Source organism: Jaculus jaculus, chromosome 17, assembly GCF_020740685.1.
Source record: "Jaculus jaculus isolate mJacJac1 chromosome 17, mJacJac1.mat.Y.cur, whole genome shotgun sequence".
In the NCBI taxonomy this organism is placed as follows: Eukaryota; Metazoa; Chordata; class Mammalia; order Rodentia; family Dipodidae; genus Jaculus; species Jaculus jaculus.
In genome coordinates, this window is record NC_059118.1 from 30,178,289 (window position 1) to 30,193,765 (window position 15,477).

At 47.4% G+C, this 15,477-nt stretch overlaps 1 pseudogene; it reads right to left on the minus strand.

Annotated features, from left to right (window-relative positions):
• LOC101617040 overlaps positions 1-8,575 on the minus strand; it is a 50,428-nt pseudogene extending 41,853 nt beyond the window's left edge.
• Positions 8,576-15,477: the final 6,902 nt, after the last annotated feature.

A 15,477-nucleotide genomic window follows, 5' to 3' on the forward strand; every position in this document is an offset into this window, starting at 1 on the left:
CCCTTTATCAATCTTGATTGGTTTTCAGTTTTATTAATGTTTCTAAGTAACCAATTTAATATTTTCTTAAATGTTATTGAAATGTTCTTTATTGTTTTTTTTCCATTTATAATATTTTGTGTTTTGTATCTTTTGTATCTTTGTGGGGGTTTTTGCTTTTCTTCAAGGTTTTCAATATAAATGTATAATTTATTCTATGGCTTAACCAATGTATTTAAAGTGAAAAAGAATTACCACGAAGAATTAAGTGTACAGACATGGAAGAGTGTATAAATAAGGAGTTTATTTGCATAAGAATGCATGTGTATGGAAAATGAACTGTCAGCAGTAGCTAGAAGTTGACCAAAGAGCACAAAGGTGACGGGTCTGAACTCTAAAACACTTTCGGTGGTGGCAGGAGACAGTGGAAGGGGTGTTCATTGGGTGTTGTGGCTCTGAACTCTTGGTAGACCTTGGGATACCAGTCCTTGGGACACTGGCAGAGTGGGTCCCAACAAATCAGGAACCAGGAACCGCCGATTTGAACAGAGGGTGCCATTGGAGCAGGATCATCCTCAGGCCATCCAGGCTTGTGATGGAACTTGGGGCTGAGGGTCTCTCTCCAGGCAAGAGAGAGTCCAGGCACCAAGACCAAAGGTCTAAGCACATGAGCAGGTCTGACCTCAAGGTTGGAGGCAGGCCGGGGACAAGAGCAGCTCTGGCCCTGCGGGGGAAGGACCAAGCCCAGCACCCCAAGCACAGGCAGATCCAGGGCTTTCAGAGGCAGGAGCAGGTCTGGCAGCCCGAGCGCCAGCAACACATCGTGCCCCTGCCAGTGGGTACTTAACTGCAGGTTTCTTCAGCTGACTGAGGAGCTGCGTGTAGAATGGGTTTATGCAGACCTGGGTGGGCCCTTATTGGTTGAACATACATAAATAAGGTGAAAATCGTGGTGGCCAATCAGGAGAGGCAGCCAACCTGGGAAGAGAATGCGCATGCAGCCAGTCAAAAGATGGCTTCATTTTCCTTGCTGCCACAGCGACGGTGAAGAAACAGCATCGATGTTCAAAAGATGGCGAGCCATGGAGTGGCACAAAGGTTTCTGCCTGCTTGCAGGTCGCCACCAGGGCACGGTCCTTTGCTGCTAGAATGGTGGAGGTGAAAGCTGTGTAGCTGTCAAATGCAAGCAAAGCCATTTGTACCTAGAGAGGGCATGTTTTCTTGATAACTCTGCTGCCAAGTGCCGTTTTCCTCTCTCAACAAGCTCTACTTAACCCAGCTCTATGGGTGTTGACATGTATATGAAGTGAAGGTCAGATGCCAAATATTTTGTAACGTTAACCTTTAATTATTCAGTTTCTATTCTGCTAGATGTATCAGTTTCTGAGAAGGATGTATCAAAATTTATAACGTGATTGATTTATTATTTTTCTTGTAAAACATTGATTAATTAATTAATGATTGATTAATTATATATATGTGTATACACACACACACACACACACATATATATATATTAGATATGGACATATTTTAGTATGTAAACAATACATGTTGGTACCATCCTTTTCCTCCTCCCTGTCCCTTTTCTGAAGAGGCCTTCCTCGTTGGGCATATAGGTCAACCCCATGGGGATTGTGGGTCATGAATTATGGGGGCGGGGAGAGAGACAATGTCTCTGTACAAAATGTCCCAAGTTGTGGCTCTAACAATCTGTCTGCCCCCCTCTTCCACAAAATTCTCTGAGCCATGCTGTGAGCATTTTAAGTCTACTTCAGCAATGGGCACTTAGGAGCCTCTGGATCTCTGGCTTGGTAGGCGTTGAGGGTCCTCATTGTCTATCTCCACCACCCTCATGTTGGTATCAGATTTACTAAGAAAGCAGCACTCTTGCTCATTTTCCCAATTCCTCTATGGTTTCAGCCTGGGCTAGGGTGGAGTGCACTGGGTCATTTATCTCTTCAGGTCCAGCTCCCTTCTGAAAAAGAGAAACATATTATCCGACAGAGAATAAAGTCTGCAGTAGTTAAATGGGTTAACCATTATTAATTTAGAGAGAATTAAAAGGGTATAGACCCTTTTACAGTCTAAGGTTAGTGGGAGCTCGACAATGGAAAGTGAAATCATTATCTGGATATGATTCTGACTTGTTTCCCAGTTCTAGATATGGTTTCCTTTCCACTGAACAGATCTGTTAGCCAACCCAAGAGCAGTTGGTTACCCACCATGGCTGTGTGCCACTATTGCACTTGTGTGAGCATCACATCAGGTTGTTTGCTTCTGAGTAACTTAGACTTTGAGTTGTTCAGATAGATGTTGGCCACTTTCCCCCCCAATAGCTCATGTAGTGCCTTCCAGCAGTACATGGGCTAATCGTCTGGGGACTGGCTTTCTTCTGGATTCCAGCCAGGTCTCTCCATGGTCCATGCTGACAGCATATGGTGCCTTCAGCAGTAGGGTCTTACCATTAACCTCTGATGGATATCCAAGTGCTCTGTCAGAAGTCTATCTTGTTTGGTTTTGGAGATCTAGTAGGTCTCTCTAATCAACCGCTCATTGTGGATGTATACCACATCCTGGTGCAGGGAATTACAGGCCAGCGCCAAGAGAAAATTAAAAAAAGAAAAAGAGAAGAAAGATAAACAGGAGAAATTTGAGGTTAGGTTTTGTCTCAACCTCTTCAGGGCTCTTCGATTCAGGTGCTCCCCTTAAGGCCCTTTTGAGGGTTCCACCATTTAGTCTGACTTCTAGAATATAGGATTCTATGGTACCAGTTCCATTTGGGTCCAGTGGTGTGTCCCCTGCCCTTTCTCTTTCCCCAAGCCCTCCCCTCCCTATTGTCCAAGCCTCCAGATGCCATTCAGGTATGTCAGCAACTCGGGCTGATCCAGGTTAGGAACTGCAGACCAGTGAGACCGTGTGACAGTTGTCTTTCTGTGATTATGTAAGTTCACTTAGAATGATCTGTTCCAAGTTCAACCATTTTTCTACAAATTTCATTGTACCATTTTTTCTTACTGCTGAGTAGATTTCCATGGTGTAGATCGACCATATCTTGGTTATCCATCCATCCAATGATGGGCACCTGGGTTGATTCCAGTTTTTAGCTATTATGAATTGAGACACTATAAACATGGTTGAGCAAATATCTCTGAACTGAGATGTTTAAAGGTCTATCTTTAGCACGTTTATCATCTTTTATTTATTTTTATTACATAGAGAGAGAGACAGAGAGAGTAAGACAGAGAGAGAGAAGAGAGGGAGAGAATTGGCACACCAGGGCCTCAGCCACTGAAATCAAACTCCAGATGCTTTTGCTACCTACTGGGTATGTGCAACTTTGGGCTTACCTCACCTTTGTGTGTCTGGCTAAGGTGGGATCTGGAGAGTCGAACATGGGTCCTTAGGCTTCACAGGCAAGCACCTTAACTGCTAAGCCACCTCTCCAGCCCATGTGTATCATCTTTGTGTATTATAGATGCATTATTCATTTTACTAGGATACAGATTTTTTTTTCTCCTCATGAAATTTTTTTACCCTAAAATATATTTATATTGTGTGATTTTTTTTTTCCTGGAAAGACATGAATAAAGTATGTATTCCCTCTAGATAGAGCACCAAAACGTTTCCACTCAAGTGTAGCTTGGTGAGCCAGTGAGTTTATTGGGATTACTTACAGGAACATTTACTTACCTGGGCAGCTGTATTGCTAAAAGGCCAAGCCTGGCCAGGATGCTGACTTACCCAGGTGGCATCCCTGAAGGTCCCTGCACAACTGGTAGGCAGCTCCAAGGAAGAGTGTCCTCGCCCCAGCAAGTTTTTATTCACCCTGAGGAGAGACCTTGTGAATTTGTAATTTGCTGCATTTCCTGAGCCTTGTCAGCTTTGTGAGTTTACTGGGTTTTATCTTCATTCTCCCTCTGGGGGGGGGGGGGTGGCCGGGGGTGGCGGGTTCAGTTTGGAGGAAATATAAATTGCCTCTTTTATTAAAGGTTTTATCTGTCGTTATCTTCATCAATCCCTTTACTTTCCAACATTGCTTGTTCTTCTGTTTGTGATGTTTTAGCTTGAACAACATATTTCTTTTTAAAGAAGAAATCCAAGAGTCTGTCATTAGATGGATGGATTTAGTTTAATGTTGAGTATCAAGTTCCCTCCAATTACTGTTATGTTGGGACTTCCTTGAACTTTCTATTGCTATTTTCTGTTACTATTTATTATCTTTTTGCATTATTTTCTCTTTTCCTAACTTTCATCAGACAGAAAAAAATTCTTTTGATATATAAGTTGCATAGTCTATGTTTATTCTTCTGGTTGATTCTACCTTCTTGCCTCCTGCTCATTTTCACTTTCTACCTCTTCTTTCTGAGTACAATTCCTTAGCCATGAGTTACTTCCTAGTTTCCCTTCCTACCCATCACCATATTATTTCATCTAGAATGCTAGTTCTGAAATTTTGGGAATATTCATTTTGTTTTATTAGGATTTTACCTAATGGATTTCATTTACTAATTATTAAATCATTGATTAATATATTTATTAATCTGTTGATCTAGAGTTTCTGGGTAAAACATAAGATAAATATATTTGAATATTATTCTAAAAATTACCCATTATTTTGTTGAAAGTCACATGTATCTACGTATCTTGGTGGTGTTGCTTCCAAATTTGGTGATCCTGTCCTTGGTTTATGCAACTCCATGTTCCATAGTCTCCCTTATAGGATTGTAGCATCCTTCTCTTTCTATATCCTCTTGGAGTTTTTCAATGAGAGTTAGCATTAGTAAAGCTCATAAGATCTTGTATCACTGAGAGCAACATTATTTTACCCTTGTAGTGAAGTCACAGTTTTGACTAGATATCCAGATCTGAGCTCAAACATCCCTCTCGTCCCGCATCTCATTTTGCTGTGGAGGAGATCGCTAGGTGACTCTTAGGCCTTACAGATGGCCTGCCCTCTCCGTCCAGCTCTTGTCCATGTCCCCTTTTGCTTTCAGTTTTCTTTATTCTCACTACCATGTGAAGATGCTTTGATCTTAAGTCATTTCATTTTCCCAGTTGTTGCCTCTGAGGTTCTGTCTAACTCTGTTACATTTGCAGCTACTCTGCAGATTTTCTCCCTCTGTACATTTTGGCCTCTGCTTCTGGGAGTTCTGTTCATCCACCCCCTGTGTCCCTCAGCCTTTCGTTCACATGCGTTGGTCTTTCTAGGCTACTACGTGGGCCTGAGTCTCAACCCAGCCATAGAGCGCGCTGATTGTCCTTGCCTCTGCTGCTCCGAGGGTTCACCCACCTGCCAGTTCTTTCTTTCAGCTGATGTAGGCTTCATGCTCAGGAATTTTACATGGTGCTTTGTGACTTCTGCTTCCTGCTTTTTATTTCCAATTTAATATGCCTATTTTAAGTCATGTTCTGTTCCCGTTAGCTGCCTTTCACCTGTTGGCGACTGCTCTGCTGTCACACTTCTAAGATACTTCCTACCTGTCCTTGGGCAAAGCCCCCGGGGGTGTGTAAGCTCTCACACTGGTGAAGTGTAGCTGAGGAGAGGCTATCTGCCTTTACCAAAGAGCAATCTCCCCAGCCCTTGACCGGTGTTTTCTAACTTGCTGTTCCACATGCCAGTGGGACTTGTGATGTTCTCTGGCTGCTGTCTTTCTACCTCATATGAGCCAAGGGTAAACCATGTTTTCCCCAGAACGATGTGTGAGAGAATGGGCCGTCTCAAGCGTCTCCTTATCCTCTCAACACATGAAGCACAATAGCACAATGCACCCAACTTCTGTGGCCTTGGAGTGGTGTAGTGATCTTGGGTTTACATATTGGTTTGCAGGCTTGCTAGCCACCCTGGAACTTTTGAGGTGACTTAGGCTCTAGGTTCCAGAGAATAAGCCTGTACCCTGTACCCATGTTGGTATGCCTTCTTAGAAGGGTGATTATGTCTTCTACTTCCTCCATATTTTTACCCCTTCTTTTATTTTAGAGAAAAATGATACAGAGTAGCAACTGAGTACTCATAGGCACTGACTGGCAAAGAGGTTGTCCACAAAACATGACGACTATGAAATGTCTCTGTGGGTGGAGGTCCCCGTCCCTCTCCTTTCAGGCTGCTATCTTGGTCACTGTGCTTCTAGCTATCCGCCTCATCCTCCCTAGATGAGCCCAGGCTGTTCCCAGTTGCCCCTCAGTCTGTCGCGGTTTGTCTGCCTGTCCCCTTTGTAAGGAGGAGTGGCTGTGGGCCCTTCTCTCCCCTGGGCTCTGTGCTTTCCATCCAGACTCCAGTGAAGAAGCAAGAATGCTGTAAAGGGGGAAGGGAAGAACAGAAAAGAAGGGCCAGCTTGTGAGGCAGGGTCCATCTTGGGGACACCCCTGGATCATGGGTTTTTGGGGGCCTTCCTTCTAGGACAGACAGATGGACATTCCAGCGCTGCAGATGCCAGACACATGAGGAAGACCTCTGTGGCAGAGGAGATAGGTTCTTGTAGCTGCAGCCTAGGGGCTGACACTGAAATCTATGCCAAGGAAGTCATCCTTTGGAGAAGGACCTGTCATCTTCTTGCATGCATCCACCCTGAGGGAGGCTGAGTGTGTATGTGTGTGTGGGTTTGTGAGAGAGAGAGAGAGAGAGAAACAGAGAGACAGTCCTGAGGTTTCCAGTGACCAGGCATTATGGGGTCAGCAGAGATGACAAGAGCCAAAGGCAAGTTCTACACATCAAGCTGATTCTTTTAAGACCCCAGATGATTGGACATCTGGGCCAGCAGTGGACCCCAACATCCACCTGCATGAATAGTCTGTCTCTGACCTGGGCACTGTTCTGTTCGAGGCCTGCCTTGTGCTCCTCTCACCAGCTCCCGAGATCTCAGCACAAGCTGCACCCTGGGGCCCACAGGAGCTCCTCAGGGGATGCAAAGGCCAGGACTTGCCCTCCTTGTTTCTTGTCCCCAGTCCTGATGCAGACATTGACAGGTGTTGGTGGATAAGGGCAGAGGTGGGGAGGGGGCGGGGGGACGAGTCCAGCTTTCAGTAAGTGTTTGCTGAGCCCAGCTGTGCTCTGAGCCCTGGGCCGTGGGAAACAGTGAAAACCCAAAGTATGCTCCTTGAGCCAGGACAGGGACCCGAGGGTGCCTCTCACAGGTGTGGCCTCTGCAGATCCTTGGCCTCTTCCTACCCATGGCTGTCCAGCCTCTCTCCTGGGGACAGCCTGGCCAGGCCATGGGAACGCGAGGCCCGGGCTCATGTTTGCCTCCGCTAATCTCAAGAATGCGCTTGTTTTCCCTTTTGGTTTGGGAAGCCTTCAGCAGCTCCCCTTCATGGGGGATAGGACAGCGGGGCCGTGGGAGCCAGGGGGTAGTGATCCCAGCCCGGCCTCTTGCTGGCTGGCTTGCTTTCCCTCCAGTGTTTTCACTTCCTCTGGCCTTCATGTCAGCAGCGGCCATGGAAACAAGTGTCGTGAATCCGGTCACTTCAGCCTCCTCCCCTTCCTATGACCGCCCCCCCCCCCCCACTCCATGGCAGTTGCCAGTATCGCCATTTTACAGAAGCGCCCCGAGCTTGAGAGGCTAAGCTGGTGTTTATAGCCACGTAACCAGTGAGAGCCCATGAATGCCCAAAGCACTCACTGCCCACTCCAGCTCCACTGGACAGCCCTGCCCGTTGCTTGCCACTTCCTTCTCTCCACTGTGAGTTTCCCTGAAGGGAAGAATCCTACATCGTTCATCTTGTGTTCCTGGGCCTGACTTTATGTCCAGAAATGTATATACTTGTTTCAAGAGTAAATGGTGGATATGAAGACCCTACTATGTTCCAGGGGCTGAGTGCCTTTCATCCACATAATCCTTGATTTTCCCAGCAACTCTGAGAGATGGCTGTTGTCATCTCTCATCAGGGACCATCAGGGCTCAGAGGACTTAAGTACATTGTCAAAGGTCATGGAGCTTATAAAGGGTTGTGATGAGATTAGGCCCATAGAGTCTGGTTCCAAGACCTCTGCTGGCTGCCCAGCACAGATGGGATTAACATTCTGAAAAGGAAGGGCAGTGGGAGAACCAACTGCAAGGTCTCCTTTCTTCCTTCCTTTATAATCATCTTTGACCGGCACGCTGCCGAGGTCGCCTGAGCTTAAGTGGGGAAACCATTCTTGGCCCCTTTCTGCAAGCAAGAGCTCCCAAAAACATGCTTCTAGAATGACACTCCAAAGCTGGTGTTTCTGACTCCTCTGTCTTTATCAATACTGGGGCCTGTCCTTCTCTGGCCAGCCTCAAATGCTGGGATTCCCTGGGGTGCTCCTAAACCCTCCCCTCATTTCTTCGCCCTTTCTGAGAGAAGTCACCTCTAGTCATGGTTTCAGTGTCTATGTATAGGTGGTTTTCACCTGCTATTTCAGGCTCAGGTCTTCCCTCTCCGCCTGTGCGTCACAAGTGTCCCCTCCCCTCTGAGCTCATGCCTCACCTGTGTCCACAGACATCTCGCCTTCTGAAAATGTCTGCATTGCATCACTGCCACCCTCAACACAGGCCGTGGGGTGCCACCGCATCAGCAGCACAAGCATAAAGGTCAGGCTCCCTTTTGACCAATCACCACCCTCAAGTTCCCCCATCGGATTTCCCTGTGGCAGATAACCTAGTACCCAGCCCACACCATCCAGGCGGCCCTTCAGCCCTGGTCTGGTCCACCTACTCTCCACAAAACACTGATAGGATTCCTGGATAGCCAGGCTCCCAGAACCCAACCCCCAACCTCTTCAGCCTCCATGGTTACCTTTCCCAGCATGGTGAGCTCATAGCCAAGGATTGGTCACTGCTTAGGAAGTGCTCCTGGGGCCTCTGGACATGTGACCCCTGGTTGGAATTCTCTTCTGTCACCTCTGCATTTAATCACTCTGACACTTTCAGAATCCAGCCTGGACCTGTCCTTTGTTAGAAACTATCCTGGATCCTACAAGGTGAGCAAGGGGCTCCTTCTCTGGACTCCCTAACTCCCCGCTAGCCCCTTTTTGGTACAGGATGGAGGCAGCATCCAATACATCAGTGTCCCAAGAGCTTTGCCAGGGGCTGGGCACAGGGAAGCCCATGGTATCTGTCAACTAAGTCCTGGGTCCTCCAAAGGAAAGCATGGCTTCCTTCCTTTAAGTCTTAGGGTTAGGCAAGTAGGTTCATATCCACAAGCTCCATCTCGCTCAACTTGTCCCAGAATCGGGAACTGTCCTTGACTCGGCAGCAGCTTCTCCAGCACACCGTTATCACCTCTTTTGGCCTCCAGAACCACATCTGCAGGTAGAGGGAATCAATCCCACTTCAGGGCCCCAGGACAACTCCCCACCCACCACTTTCCCAGTCACACTTAAGGCAACCCATTCATTTCTGAGGACACAAGAAATTTCACTGCAAAGTTAGAAATGAATATTGGATGTCAGGGAAAGAGTCTCAGGGTAACTCTCTATACCTTGAGTATAAATTGTTTACTTGCTGAGCACACACGTGGACTGGTGAGTCAGGGCCAGGAGCAGGGATTCTTTAGCTGTTGAGATGGGGATAAGAACCTAGGAGAATTGGAAGGCGCAGCATCAGGCTGCTTGCTCTACACCACTTTCTCACTTACCCACGCCCGGAGTGTGTGGCTGTGTGTGCATGTGTGTGGCGGAAGGGTAGGGGCAGGGGACTTGTTTTACTCCTGGATGAAGAATGAGTTTATTCTCTTACAAGCAAGGAGCTGGACACACAGTAGGTGCCCAGTAAGTCCTTGTAACTGACTTGCTGCTCCAGAACTTGGCCTATCAAGGTGCTCCTGCTGGGAACACCTCATCAGTCCCGTTGCCCAGGAGACGGGGCATGTTGGCAGCAGGAGGGGGACGCTTCCTGATTTCCCTGGGTTTGGGGAACCAGGTCCTTTCCCATGAACCCCCTGCCCTTCCGGAGGCCAAACTCCTGAAGAAAAAGAGCAGCTCCCAGGCGGCGGCGGCAGCTGAGCGGAGTGCCTCCAGGTCCCAGCGCTGCTCCGGGGTCAGCGCTCCTCTCCAGAACTGTGAGTTCCCTAGAGGTGACAAGCAGCTTCTTGACCCCTCTTACTCCCTGGCTCCCTATCAGTCAAAGCACATGTAATTCATGCCAGCCTGGAGATGCACCACAAGCAGACAAAATCCTCTGCCCGTATCAAGCTTATAGTCTAAAAGTTTTGGGTGGTTATGGGGAGGCAGCAATGAATTAAAATAGACAACATAAAATACAATAATGTGGGAGATAGTGGTAAGGGAGTTACTAAGAAAAGATAAGGCAAGAAAAAAAGGACAAGGAAATATCTTATTTTGGGTGTCAAGGAAAGGTCTCATTGAGAAGGACATTTTTAAACTTTATTCATTTTTATTGTGACAAAGTATAAAATCTATTTTAAGCTGCACAGTTGTGTGGTGTTAAGTGTGTTCACGCTGTCGTATCATCCACATCCATCACCACCACCCACCTCCAGGGCCTTTTCATCAGCCTATATTGACATTCTGTATGCACCAAGCAGTAACCCTGAATTCTCCCCACCCAACACTTGCTAACCACTGTTCTTTTTTCTGTGTCTATGAGCTTGATTACACTGCTCACAAGTGCAATGAGGTGTCTCTCACACACACATCTCACATGAGATGACTCCACATACCTGATTTAAGTGGAGTCATCCAACATTTGCCCTTTTTGTTTTTTTGGCTCCACTCAAAACAGAACATCATCCAGGGTCATCCATGTTGTAGCATACATTTCATTTCTTTGGAAGCCTGAAGAACATTCCATTGTACTTAAGTATCACACTTCTAAATCCATGGTGGTATGTAGTTGGGTCTCTTGCTCTTTCAGCTATCATGAATGATACTATAATAATATAATATTTCTTTATTTCTATAATAACATCTACTTCTTGTATTTAACTCTGTGAGAGTTTCTGCTTTAGCGGCATTTCTATATCATATAATTCAACTATTTGAAGAACTGCTATACAGTTCTCCAGAGCAGTGGTACCATTTCACATTCCCATCAGCAATGTCCAGGGTTCTGGTTTCTCCACATACTTGCCAACACTTGTCTTCTATTCTTTTTGATCATATTCATCCTAATTGATGTAAAATAGTTAATTACTTTTCCTATTTTTTTCATATTATCAACGGGATTTTATTTCATACTGGTTTTGACTTGCATTTTCTTAATGATTAATGTTACTATCTTCATATGCTTATTTCATATGCACAAGTCATTGGAATATCTTGGAGAAACAGTGATTTAAGTCCTTTGCCCTTTAGTCATTTTTAAAATGGGGCTGCTTGCTTTTTGCTGTTGAGTTTTTAGAGTTCTTTGTATAGTCTGGGTGTTAATCCCTTCTCAAGCATATGCTTTTACGAATATTTCCCCCTATTCCATAAGTTGCCTGTTCACCCTGTTGACAGTGTCCTGTGATGCACGAAAGCTTTAAATTTTGATGAATCCCAGTTCATCTGCTTTCTCTTTGGTTGTCTGTGCTTTTGGTGTCATATATCTCAGATATCTTTGTCAGGTCCCATGTCATAGGGTTCCATGTTTTCTTCTTGGAGTGTCAAGTCAATGCGTGTGTGCGTGTGCATGTGGATATGCTGTGTGCGTGCATGTGGATATGCTGTGTGCGTATGCATGTGGATATGCTGTGTGTGTGCATGTGGATATGCTGTGTGCGTGCATGTGGATATGCTGTGTGCGTGCATGGAGGTCAAAGGCAGCCTCGAGGTGTTGATTCTCTCCTTCCCTCTTGTTTGAGACAAAGCCCTAAACCCAACACAAAGCAAAGCAAAACAAAATAGAATGACAACAACAACAAAAGAAGAAAATTGTAGCTAAGGTGAAAATAAAGGTAGGAATAGAAAACAATCTCTGCTGAGAGTAAGGGGAACTCCAATTCTGAGATTTCTGGTAACCAAGGCACATGGGGATGTGATCAAATATCCGTTATATGACATCTACAGTGCTTGACACTGTTCCTGGGTTGAGACGGAGAGGACCAGAGGCATTGGTGTCATAAGGCTGAAAGGTGATGTGATAGATGTTGGTCCCCAACAGCGTTGCCCAACGGTGACAAGAGACCTGTCATTAGGAGGCATCTCAGCCCTATGGCCCAGGCCAGAGCTCATGAAGTAGAAGCATTACAGTGAGCTGCATGGGGCAGGGCTGTCCATGTTGTTCAGTAAAGCATTTGCCTAGCGTGCATGAGGCCCTAAGTTCCATCCCCAGCACTGCACAAAAGAAAGTGTGCCAAAAGAAAGAAATGGACAGGACGGACAGAGTCAGATGCCCGGGTGCAGGCTGCCTGCCTGTGCTGTAAGAAGACCATCTTGCTAGCTCAGGCACACAGAGGGGTCCCTGCAGGAATGCCAGTTACCCAAGTGCTGCCAGGACAGGCTTGAAGATGGTCCTTATGGCTGGTCACAATTCCCTGAGGACCCCCCAAAACCAGATCAACTCACATCCAGCACAGGGCAGGCATCAATCTCCAGCCTGGAAGATTTTAAAGGCAAATGGTTTAAATGACTGAAGAGAAGCTGGAGCGGGTAGATGAACCACTTTCTTCTCTGGACCTTATTTCCTCTTTTATAAATAAGGACCACACTGCCTACTTTGTAGGGAGCTATTGCAGGAATTAAATGAGGCACAACCCCTGATGAAGTTCAGTGCAGGATGTTTTTTGTAAGTGGGAAATATTTTTTAAATTCTGGCTCTGGTTTGACAAAGAATGTGACCTTAAGACATCATTTTACCTCTCTGAGTCTTATTTTCTTCGCCTATAAAACGGGATCATGATGTTTACCTTGTATAATTATTGAAAGAAATAACATGTACATCTCTTCCATGGTGCATGGTATATAGTAGGCACTCAGTAAAGGCTGGTCAATTGTTATTGCCAAGAGTATCCTGCAGGGGTGTTCTGAGAAGAGACAGATGACCAATCGGGGAAATTCCTTCCAGAGGAAGCGGTCCTGGTGCCCAGGCAGGAGTTCTGTTAGAGACCTATGACTTCAGGGCACCTATGACTGCAGGGCAGGACCCTGGGTGAACCAGGGGAGAGAGGCACCTGCTGAGTGGAAAGTGCAAGGAGGAAGGGGGTAAGGAGGGGAGAGGGACAGCCAGAACAAGTATTCTGGGGCAGCTGTGGAAGATTCTAAAAGGCTGTGGTAAGGCAAGAATGTTCCTCCTTTCTATGGATGTCAGACCCTGGCTCAGGGAAGGGAAGGGAAATGGAGCACCCTGCCCTCAGTGGGTGCAGCTGTGGGCCCTGGCAAATAGGACTATGTGGGGCACTCAGGGTGAAGCCTTCCTGGGCGCTTAGGAAGACCTGTGGAGCTCAGAGCTCCCCTGCGCTGTTTGGAGAAGACAGGGACGGGGCTGCTCTTGGACTGTTTGGGAGATTAATGGCCACAGACAAGCGCCCTGGTGCACCACTGGGGAGAAGATTTCTAAAACCCTTGAAGCTCATCAGGAAACATTTTAGAAGGAAATTGCTCGCAAAGCAGCTAGAGACCCGACAAATGTGCTGGCGGATAGCTCACCAGGCGATGCTTGTAATCTAATTGCCCATGAGCAAGGGTTTAAAACAATATTTACGATGTGGAAAAATAGCTCGTGATTTGATTTGTACAGAAGAAACACACCTAATGAGTAAATTAGATTTTGATCTTGCTGGCTTGGGTCCTGTGGGCGGAGCCTGGCCCTTTGGAGGGGGCGAGGCTTTTTTTTTGCCCCCTTCCGTCCCCAGTGCCTCCTGGTGGCAGCTGGTGCAGGGCGGAATGGCATGCCCTGGGAGTATGCTGACAACTGGCAGAACCATTGTCCTTTCTCCAGGGCCTGCTGGTGAAGTCCCATGGCCCCTTCCAAGAGTCTTCACCACGGCCCAAGTCCACTCTTCATCTCCAGCAACCTCTGAGAGCGACTTTCACTGGGGCTTCCTGAGATGGCGCTGGCTGTTAGTGGCCAGCCAGAATTGGTTTAGTTTGTGTGTTGTCTCCCAAAAGCTTCCGATGCCCCTTCCAGACCGAGCTTTGCACTTCTCTTGCCTTGTTCAATGGAGGCGCTTAGGTTTCATGGCTTCAGGCATGTCTTCTGCATCCCCAAAGGAGATGATAGCCTTTAGGAAAACAGCTCATCCCCTAACTTGAGTCCTTGAGGTCTGTGCAGAGAACGCACTCCCAGCCTTTGTGCTAGGTGAACACGTGACTCAGACCAGGCCAATCAGAGAAGCACTAGCACAGTGATTGCCTCAGGGATCAGCACACCCACCAGGCCCGTGGAGGCCTCCTTGGGGCCCTATCAGTAGAGACATTAAGTTCTTTCCTCTGGAATTGCTGACCTGGGAGCTTCTGGTGGTCATCTGGTCACTTTGTGGGGACAGTTTTCTTAAAAGCAAAATCAATACCTTGGGCAGGGAACTGAAAAACTGTTCTGAGACTGTAGAAAAGCACCTGAGACCAGTGATAGGCAAACTTGGATCAGTACCTTTAATCCCTTAACCTGGGCATAATATGGTCATTGCTCCTTGGGGTGGTGCCTCTACTAGGTGCTGGGGACATAGAAAAGAATGTGGGTTGACCCAGCCTGGGGAGCTCAGGGTCTGGCAGAAGAGAGAAGTGGAGTAGCCTCTGGCCGTGGCAGAGGGTGAGAAGAAATGGTGAGAGAGAATAGCGGGCAGAGATTGGGAGGGTGTGCAGGGACCATGAGTGGGAGATGGTTCCCCCAGGGTTGGGATGAGATTCACTGAGGCCCCTTATCCCTGCCCTCTGGGAAAGAGGCCCCTGCATTGCTGCTGGGTGCCTGAGAGAGACCTCCAGTCTCTGTCCTACTGTCCACTGCACGGCCTCGCTCTCGCAGGGAGAGGAGCTGGAATAGCCCGACGATTGGAGCATGCGTGGGTTTCTGGGTCTGTGGGGAGGTGCTGGGAGTACGCAGCCTCACAAAGAGGCAGGGATGCAGCTTGCAAATGGTGTTCGTTACCCAAGACTTGCCCGGCACCAGCTACAAGTTGATGACATCTTGCTGGGCATTTCTGTGTGGCGCGCCTTGTGCTGGGGCTTTGCACCTGACCTTTCAGCTGCCTCTGCTTTCCCAGCAACCCTCGCAGCCCGAGTGTGCTCAGCTCGGCTGAACGCCCTGAGCCGGGGACGAGGCATCTTGCTCAGGTGAGAATGTGCTTGGCAGGTGTGGGTAGCTTAGAATAAAGTAAATCTAGTTGAAACCTCTTGGTTCAGTCATCACACGCTCACTACTTACTGAGCCTGTCTCCTCCTCCACTTGTCTGGTGAAGAGAATAAGAAGCAGACCTGGGCAGAAATGCAGACCGGCCCAGCGTTGTTTCAGTAGCATGGGGTGCGTACAGTGGTGTAGGGTGGCATCTGCCCATGACGGAGGTGCAGACAGGCACGGGTAGGATTCCAGTCAGCTCTGCTGTGTGATCGGGAGAAGTGCGAGAGCAGCTCATGGGCTAGGCGGGGATGGAAGCTGGCGGCAA